Raw genomic sequence first — 9498 nt, forward strand, 5'->3', positions numbered from 1 at the left:
GCAAGGGTGAGTAAGGGGTAATCTTGTCTGCTGATGACTGGGTTTGTATTTTTGTTTTATTTATTGTTTAGATGATGTGTCCTGCACAGGTGCTTCTGGTGGTTGGATGATGCCAGGTTTGGTATTCAAGCGGTTTCCTTCATGTGAGATTTTACTATTTGATACTTGTAGGGTTAGTTCTCTGGTAGTCTAGGGTCTTGAAGTCAGTGCTCCCACTCCAAAGGCTCAGGACTTGATCTTTGATTGGTTTGTCATGACATTAAGTGAGATTAAAACAAATATCCCAAAACAAGAAACCAAAGATGAACCCCAGGCAAATGGCAGTTACAAAATCAGGCAAATAATAATTAAAATAATGGAATATACACATATACATATACACCCCTGAGCAAAGTCAAAACAGTCCAACAAAAATTAAGTACAGTAGATTGACCTGGAGAACAAAGAATATCCAAAATAATATATACCAGTTAAGAACAAATCTAACTAAAACACAAACTGGAAAAAAAAAACTAAAGCAAGGTGTCAAGTGGGGAATAAAGCAATGAAAACAAAACTAACAATTATATTAAGAGGAAATGAAAGAAAGAAAGAATAGATATGCAGTTAAATAGAGGTAGATGAAGAATATTTATATACATTAAAGATTAATACCCAGGGGAAAATAACAGTAGGAAAGACAAACAAAGTTATAAAAGTAGAAAAAAATAATAATAGGTTTAAAAAAGTTAAAATTAATAAAAGAGAAAAAAGAGGAAAACTCCACAGAACTGCAAAAGCCCAACGTATAGGCAGAGGTTTATAACAGTAAAATATGAGACTGAGGAAAAAAAAAACTCAAAAGTTTCATTAGATTTCAGAGTGCCAATAAAATTGATAATTACAACAGAGGGCGGGAGAAAAAGGGGGAAAAAAATCCAAAAGAATCTACAGAACAAGTCAAAACCCACGAATAGTAAATGTTTTTCTTGAATCACTGGATCAGAGTCCTTTCCCTTGCTTGAGTCACGGTCCATCTCACCACTCTAGGGTGCCCTCCAACACTGTGCTGATCTCTGACCTGCTGTGGGGCAGCTCTGATTCTAATCTGGTCCTACTCCTGTGTGTTCCTGCCTCCAATGTCCACAGCTATCAGAACTAGTGCGTTTTCTTTTGTGGGAGCTCTCAATGATCTTTTATATATTCCATAGACAGAGTCTATCTAGTTAATCATAAGGATTTAATCTGCAGCTTGTACAGCAGCTGGGAAGGTTTTGGGTCTTCTTCCTTAGCCACACTGCCCCTGGGTTTCAATTGTGGTTTTATTTCCCTCTCCACATGTGTGTCATCCACTGGGGTTTGCTCCTGAGGTTGCCCTGGAGCACTTGGGTTTGCCCCTGTGAAGGACAAGTATGGAGGTGGTGCAGCTGCTGGTTTTCAAGGGTTATGGCAGCACCAGGTACTCAGTGGAGTTGGTGACTTGGGCGGGAAGAAATATGCTTCTTTAGAACGGTATGGCAACAAGTATTGGCCAGTATGCTCCAATATGTTTGCCTGGAGAACCCCCCTCCCTGACAGAGAAGCCTGGCAGGCCTCAGTCTACAGGGTTGCAAAGAGTCCAGACACGACTGAAGCAACCCTACACGCATAGATGCAAGATATTTTTTTTTGCCTGTGGCAGCTCTGCCCCAGTGAGGGTTGAGCGCAAAGGCCGTGGAGCTGCTTGGCTTATGGGGACCCTGACGGCAGTGTGCAGGGACATAGACTGCCTCCGCTGCAGGAATTATGACTCTGTCAGAGTCTTCTTTTGAACCTCTTGTGGCTGGCAATCAGAAGACCTCTTTCACCAGTCTTTTTCCATAGCTCCTCACATTCAGGCACTTAGAGGACTCCCTTGCCTGGAGTCCTTCTCTGCTGTTAGGTGCATCAGGCACATAGAAGGGCCCCCTGACTGGGGCCTTACTCTGTAGTTCAGTGCATCAGGCATTTGATGGGCCAGCCTCTCTATTGTTCAGCTGCCATGCTGGCATGTGGGGAGAGACAGGTGTGAAGATGGCTCCACCCACTATGCGTGACTCAGCAAAATCACCTTGCTTCCATGGCTGCCCAGCTTTTCCTCCATAGGCATTTCCCACCACAATCTCCACCCTCACATCCCCTTGATCCGTCTCTCCACAGTCAACAGCAGCCCTCGCCCTGGGATTGTTCCATAATCCCTCAACTCCAGCTCCCAGCCGCTGTGCCTTCCAGGGGACCTGCAACCCTGTCCAGGGTATATATGGTTACAGCAAGGACTGTCTGCTTCTCATTCCATTTAGGCTGCCACAGATCAGCTGTTTCACTCTCAGACTTAAATGTTTCTCCTCTGACTCAGACAATTTCCCCAATGTGGGGATTGGACCCCTGCTTCAGTTCCCCCACCCACAAAGGGCAGGTCCAGTCCTACTACCACTCCATTTCCCCTCTAGTTCTTCATCCTATCTAGTTTTGCATGGTTCTATTTATTCTTTTGGAGAAGGCAATAGCACCCCACTCCAGTACTCTTGCCCGGAAAATCCCATGGATGGAGGAGCCTGGTACGCTGCAGTCCATGGGGTCGCTAAGAGTCAGACACGACTGAGCGACTTCACTTTCACTTTTCACTTTCATGCATTTGAGAAGGAAATGGCAACCCACTCCAGTGTTCTTGCTTGGAGAATCCCAGGGACAGCGGAGCCTGATGGGCTGCCGTCTATGGGGTCGCACAGAGTCGGACATCACTGAAGTGACTTAGCAGCAGCATATATTCTTTTCCACTGGTCAGGTACTTCTGTCCACTTTCAGCTGGTGTTTTTCATCCACTTTAGACACAGAAGTATTGTATTCCTGATGTATCTGTGGAGAGAGATGTACTCCACATCCATCTACACCTCTGCCATATTGTTCTTGACTTTTTTTTTTTTTTTGATGGGTTATGCTTTTTCTATTACTTTACTAACATTTTGAAAATTTTTTGAATATTTTTGCAGGTATATTCATAAAGTCTATTAGCTATAATTCTCTTCTTGTAATCTATTTTTCTAATTTTGGTATCAAGGTAATACTTGACCTCATAAAATGAGTTGGATAGTAGTCCTTTTCCTACACTTTTGTGGATGATACTGTGTAAAATTAATATCCTATCTTTTAAAAATATTTGATCTATTTTACCAGTAAAGCCATCTGAGACCGAAAGTTTCTGCTGGGAGTACTTAGCTACAAGTTCAATATCTTCAATAGACATATGGCTATTCAAGTTATTTATTTATGAATGGATGGTGGTTTAGTCACTAAGTCGTGTCTGACTCTTGTGACCCCCATGGACTGTAGCTTGCCAGGCTCCTCTGTCCATGGGATTTCCCAGGTAAGCATGAATATACTGTGGTAATCTTTCCTCAATGTGCCCATTTCATCTGAGTTTTTAAATTTATTGTCATAAGATTATACATAATATTTTCTTGCATGTGTGCTTGGTTGGTCAGTTGTGTTCAACTCTTTGTGACCTCATGGACTGTAGCCCACCATGCTCCTCTGTTCATAGAATTTTCCTGGCAAGAATACTTAGTCAGTTGCCATTTCCTACTCCAGGACACCTTCCTGACCCAGGGATTGAACCCATGTCTCCTGTGTCTCCCGCATTGACAGGCAGATTCTTTCCCACTGAACCCCTGGGAAGCCTAATAATTTTTTCCTATTCTTTTAACATCTGTTAAAAGATGTCCTTTTTCTCATTCTAGATATTGACAATATTTTACATCTCTTTTTTGTCCTAGAAAGTCTGCCTAGAGACTTACAAATATTATGAATCTTCTCAAAGAACTGCTCTTTAATTTTACTGATTTTTTTCTATATTTTTTTAAGATAACTCATGGATTTCCATTTGCTCTTTAGCATTTCCTTTATTCTAACTTTAGATTTTGTAATTTCTTCTTTCCTGATTTCTTAGATTATCACTTTTTCATCTTTGTTTTATGATTTAAGCATTTATTGCCATATGATTCTGTCTAGGCACTGCCTTAGAGCTGTCAAATAAATTTGAATAGGTTATGATTTCATTTTCATTCAAGTTGAGCTACCTCAGTTTCTTTTTTGATATTTTATTTGATCTTTGCTACTTGAAAGTGTGTTATATAGTTTCCAGTGATCTTTCTGGATATTTTCCAGGGATTTTTCTGTTGATTTAAAATCATTTCTAGCTTGTCCAGAGAACATGATCTGAATACCTTTAAATTCACTGAGACTTGTTTTAAAGTCCTGAATATGAATCCATCTTGGTAAATGTATCATATGCATTGAAAAGAATGTGCAGTGAATGTATATTCTGTTGCCATTGGGTACAGCTCAGTTCAGTTCAGTCACTCAGTCATGTCCGACTCTGCGACCCCATGAATCGCAGCACGCCAAGCCTCCCTGTCCATCACCAACTCCCGGAGTTCACTCAGACTCATGTCCATTGAGTCAGTGATGCCATCCAGCCATCTCATCCTCTGGCGTCCCCTTCTCCTCCTGCCCCCAATCCCTCCCAGCATCAGAGTCTTTTCCAATGAGTCAACTCTTCACATGAGGTGGCCAAAGTGCTGGAGTTTCAGCTTTAGCATCATTCCTTCCAAAGAAATCCCAGGGCTGATCTCCTTTAGAATGGACTGGTTGGATCTCCTTGCAGTCCAAGGGACTCTCAAGAGTCTTCTCCAACACCACAGTTAAAAAGCATCAATTCTTTGGTGCTCAGCTTTCTTCACAGTCCAACTCTCACATCCATACATGACCACAGGAAAAACCATAGCCTTGACTAGACGGACCTTTGTTGGCAAAGTAATGTCTCTGCTTTTGAATATGCTATCTAGGTTGGGTACAGTACCATTGGGTGCAGCGTTCTTTTAATTTCAGGTAAGTCACGTTGGTCAAAAGTATTGTCAAGATCTCTTTGTTCTTACTGACTTTGTATTTTTTCCTGTCAATTATTATGAAAATATTGAAACCTCCAACTGTAATGTATTTGCCCATTTCTCCTTTGAGCTCCATCAGTTTTTTGTTTCATTCATTTTGAAATTCTTCAAAGTATATAAACTTTTAAGGTTTTTTAATGTCCTCTTGATGAATTAATCCTGTTTCCATTAAATGATCCATATTATCTCTGCAGCAGCAGCAGTTTGTTATTAATCATTATCATGGTATATATTTTTTCTACCGATTTTCTCTATTTGTCTTTATTTATAAAGAGTTGAATCTCTCCTTTCCATGCTATTTAACCATCCCTGTCTTTTAATCACAGTGTTTTAACCATTTAAATTTAATAATATAATTGGGATGTTTATGTTTAAAACTATTTGTTGTATTTGTCCAATATATCCTTTGTTCTCTTTTTTTTTCTGCCTTATTTCAGATTAATTGTGTATATTTTATTATTTCATCTCCTTCATTGTCTTAGGTATATCATTTTATTTTGTTTTCTAGTGGTTGACTTAAGGTTTATAGTACTGTATACTTTTTAACTCATTATAGTCTATGTGTAAGTAATATTTACTACTTAACATGTAGTGTAATATCTTTAAAGCATTAAACTTTCATTCCCTCTCTCCCAGCATTTGTGCTATTTTTGTCATAATTTTTATGTCAACATATATTCAGTTCAGTTAAGTTCAGTCGCTCAGTCATGTCCGACTCTGCAACCCCATGAATCGCAGCACACCAGGCCTCCCTGTCCATCACCAACTCCCGGAGTTCACTCAGACTCACGTCCATCGAGTTGATGATGCCATCCAGCCATCTCATCCTCTGTCGTCCCCTTCTCCTCCTGCCCCCAATCCCTCCCAGCATCAGAGTCTTTTCCAATGAATCAACTCTTCGCATGAGGTGGCCAAAGTACTGGAGTTTCAGCTTTAGCATCATTCCTTCCAAAGAAATCCCAGGGCTGATCTCCTTCAGAATGGACTGGTTGGATCTCCTTGCAGTCCAAGGGACTCTCAAAAGTCTTCTCCAACACCACAGTTCAAAAGCATCAATTCTTCGGTGCTCAGCTTTCTTCACAGTTCAACATATGTTACCAATAGTAAAATATATTATTATTCTTTAGAAAGAAATTTATCTTCTAAATTAGTTCATCATTAAAAACAGACCAACCATCTTTTATATTTTCCTGTGTTTTCCTTGTGCTTTGCATTTCATTATGTAGATCCCGATGTATCACTTTTCTTGGCATTATAAAACTTTCTTTAATATTTTCTCATGTTGTTGATAATAAATTATATCAGTTTTCTTATTTATGAATACTATTCATTTGGCCTTTGTTTCTGAAAAAATGTTTTCACTGGGCATAGAATTCAAGGCTTATAGTGTTTAGTTATTCATTAGTACTTTAAAAATGTTGCTCCATGTTTCTGACATGGCAGATATTTCCAGCAAGAGGCCTTTTATTGTTATAATTTTTGCTCTATATGTAATGATTTTTTTCTAGCCACTTTTAGATTTTTTTTATCATTAGTTTTAAGCAGTTTTAAAATTTTATGACTTGATATAATTGTTCATAGTTCTTACATTTGGTATTCATTACACTTTTCGGATCTATGAGTATATACTGAGTTGGCCAAAAAGTTCGTTCCGGTTTTTCTGTAGTATCTTACATCTTTTTGGCAATTCAATACTTTGGGAAAATCAAACTTTAAAAACTTCAGCAATTATTTCTTCAAATATGTTTTCTCGGGGCACCTATGCAGCCTCTCCTTCAGGAGCTACAATTATACATATCCTGGACTTTTAAATTTGTTCCATGCATCACTGATATGCAACAATGAGAGAAAGATATTGAAAGAAATGAAAGTGAAATGAATTTTCATTCCTTTTCAGTTTGGTTAATTTCCATTGTTTTGTCTTCAGGTAATCTTCTTTTACACTATTTCATTTTCTACTGATCCTACACAGTGTGTTTTAGTCTCAGACACTTTCGTTTTCATTTCCAAAAATTCTATATGGGTTTTCTGTCATCCATGTTAATACTTGGCATGCTCATTTTCTGTCTTAGACATTGTGTGTGAGTTAGTTGCTCAGTCGTGTTGGCTCTTTGCAACCCCATTGACTGTAGCCCATGGAATTCTCCAGGCAAGAATGCTGGAGTGGGTTGCCATTCCTTCCCCAGGGGATCTTCCCCATCCAGGGGTAAAATTTGGGTTCCTGCATTGCCGGTAGATTGTTTACTGCTGGACTGCCAAAGAAGCCTCTAAGACATACAGAATGCAATCAAAATAACTTTTATCTATTAATTATATTATCTGTCTTTTGAGCCTTTTGTTGATTCATTAATCTCTCTATCAGCCCTCAGTTCAGTTCAATTCAGTTCAGTCGCTCAGTCGTGTCCGACTCTGCGACCCCATGAATCGCAGCATGCCAGGCCTCCCTGTCCATCACCAACTCCCAGAGTTCACTCAAACTCACGTCCATCGAGTCGGTGATGCCATCCAGCCATCTCATCCTCTGTCGTCCCCTTCTCCTCCTGCCCCCAATCCCTCCCAGCATCAGAGTCTTTTCCAATGAGTCAACTCTTCGCATGAGGTGGCCAAAGTACTGGAGTTTCAGCTTTAGCATAAGGCCTAATTCCTGGGTTTTGGTGTGACTGGAAATTGTTAACAGATTGTCAGCCTTTGTAACTGTTTTTGTTGTTGTTGTTGGGTAGAATATTCTTGTATTTCTGGGAATAGTTTTGAACTTTTCTTGTGAGATACAGTTAGCTTATTTGGAAACATTTTGATCATTTGAGGCTTGCTTTTTTGCTTCATTAGTAGAAACCAGAACCCTTTTAGTGTCAGTCTAATTTTTTTCTTCCTAATAGTCAATTATTTTCTGATTACTCCAATCCTGGTTAATCATGAAGCTTTCACATGCATTTGGTGGAGACAGATACTATTTAAGGCCTTCTGCTCTAAGGATTGTTATCTTGAATGCTTTCAAATGGCTTAATCCAAGGCTTTGAGTCAGTTTCCTCACATATATTTGTGTGTGTGCTAAGTTGCTTCAGTCATGTCTGACTCTGTGCAACCTTATGGGCTGGTTATAGCCTGCAGGGCTCCTCTGTCCATGGGATTATCCAGGCAAGACTACTGGAGTGGGTTGCCATTTCCTCCTTCAGGGGATCTTCCCGACCCAGGAATCAAACCAGTGTCTCTTACATCTCCTGCATTGGCAGGCAGGTTCTTTACCATAGTGCCACCTGGGAAGCCCAATCCATGCAGTTTTGTAGTCAGCTGAGGAATCCATATGGGACCTGTATAGATCTCTGAATTTCTCTGGATGTGTCCGTCTTTCAGTGTCTCTCAATTTCTCATTCTCTCTTTTCCCCATAGTGACTGTAGCTACGTTGGCAGACTCCAAAATCTCAACCCTGTCTCATTAATTTACATGGTTTTCCTGGTTTGCTTGAGTTTCTATACTGCAGCCAACCTGGGATCATTAGATAATAGCTGAGCATTTGTGGGGTTCAATTTATTTGTTTCACCTTTTACTTTTTTTCAGAAATCACTGTCTTGTGCTGCCTAATAGCTAATTTTTGAAAACTCTTGTTTCATAGATTTTTATGTTTTAACTATGACTGCTATCTAGTTCCATTTGTAATCTCAAAAAGAAAAACCCAGTTGTCCCTTTCCCTTAGAATCTGGGCAACCAGTAATCTTTTAATACTATTTGCCTGTATGGATTTGTCTATTTTAGACATTTAATATGAATGGAATCATATAATCATGTGCTATTTTGTGTGTTTGACTTCTATTACTTAGCATAAAATTCTCAAGATTCACCCATGCTGTAGCATATTAATACATTTATTTGTACTTACTTCATTTCTTATGACAGAATAACCTTCCATTGTATATATATGCCACATTTTGTTCATTCATCCACTGGTGGTCATTGGCATTGTTTCCAGTTATTTGCTAATATAAGTAGTATTTATATGTACATTCCTTTAAAGTTTTAGTGTGGATATATGTTTTTATTCCTATTGGGTATATACCTGAAAATGGAATGCTGGATCATGTGATAACTATGTTTAATATTTTTAAGAAATTTATTTTTTTCCAATTTTCCAATTTATGTTTTCCAATTTGCTGACAAATAATCTCATATACTCAGATGACACCACCCTTATGGCAGAAAGTGAAGAAGAACTAAAGAGCATTTTGATGAAAGTGAGAAAGGAAAGTAAAAAAGTAGGCTTAAAACACAACATTCAGAAAACTAACATCATGGCATCCAGTCCCATCACTTCATGGCAAATAGATGGGGAAACAATGGAAACAGTGACAGACTTTATATTTTGGGACTCCAAAATCACTCCAGATGGTGACTGCCGCCATGAAATTAAAAGACACTTGCTCCTTGGAAGAAAAACTATGACCAACCTAGACAGCATATTGAAAAGCAGAGACTTGACTTTGCCAACAAAGGTCTGTCTAGTCAAAGCTATGGTTTTTCCAGTAGTCATGTATGAATGTGAGAGTTGGACTGTGAAGAAGG

Source organism: Bos indicus, chromosome 26 (genome assembly GCF_029378745.1).
Source record: "Bos indicus isolate NIAB-ARS_2022 breed Sahiwal x Tharparkar chromosome 26, NIAB-ARS_B.indTharparkar_mat_pri_1.0, whole genome shotgun sequence".
In the NCBI taxonomy this organism is placed as follows: Eukaryota; Metazoa; Chordata; class Mammalia; order Artiodactyla; family Bovidae; genus Bos; species Bos indicus.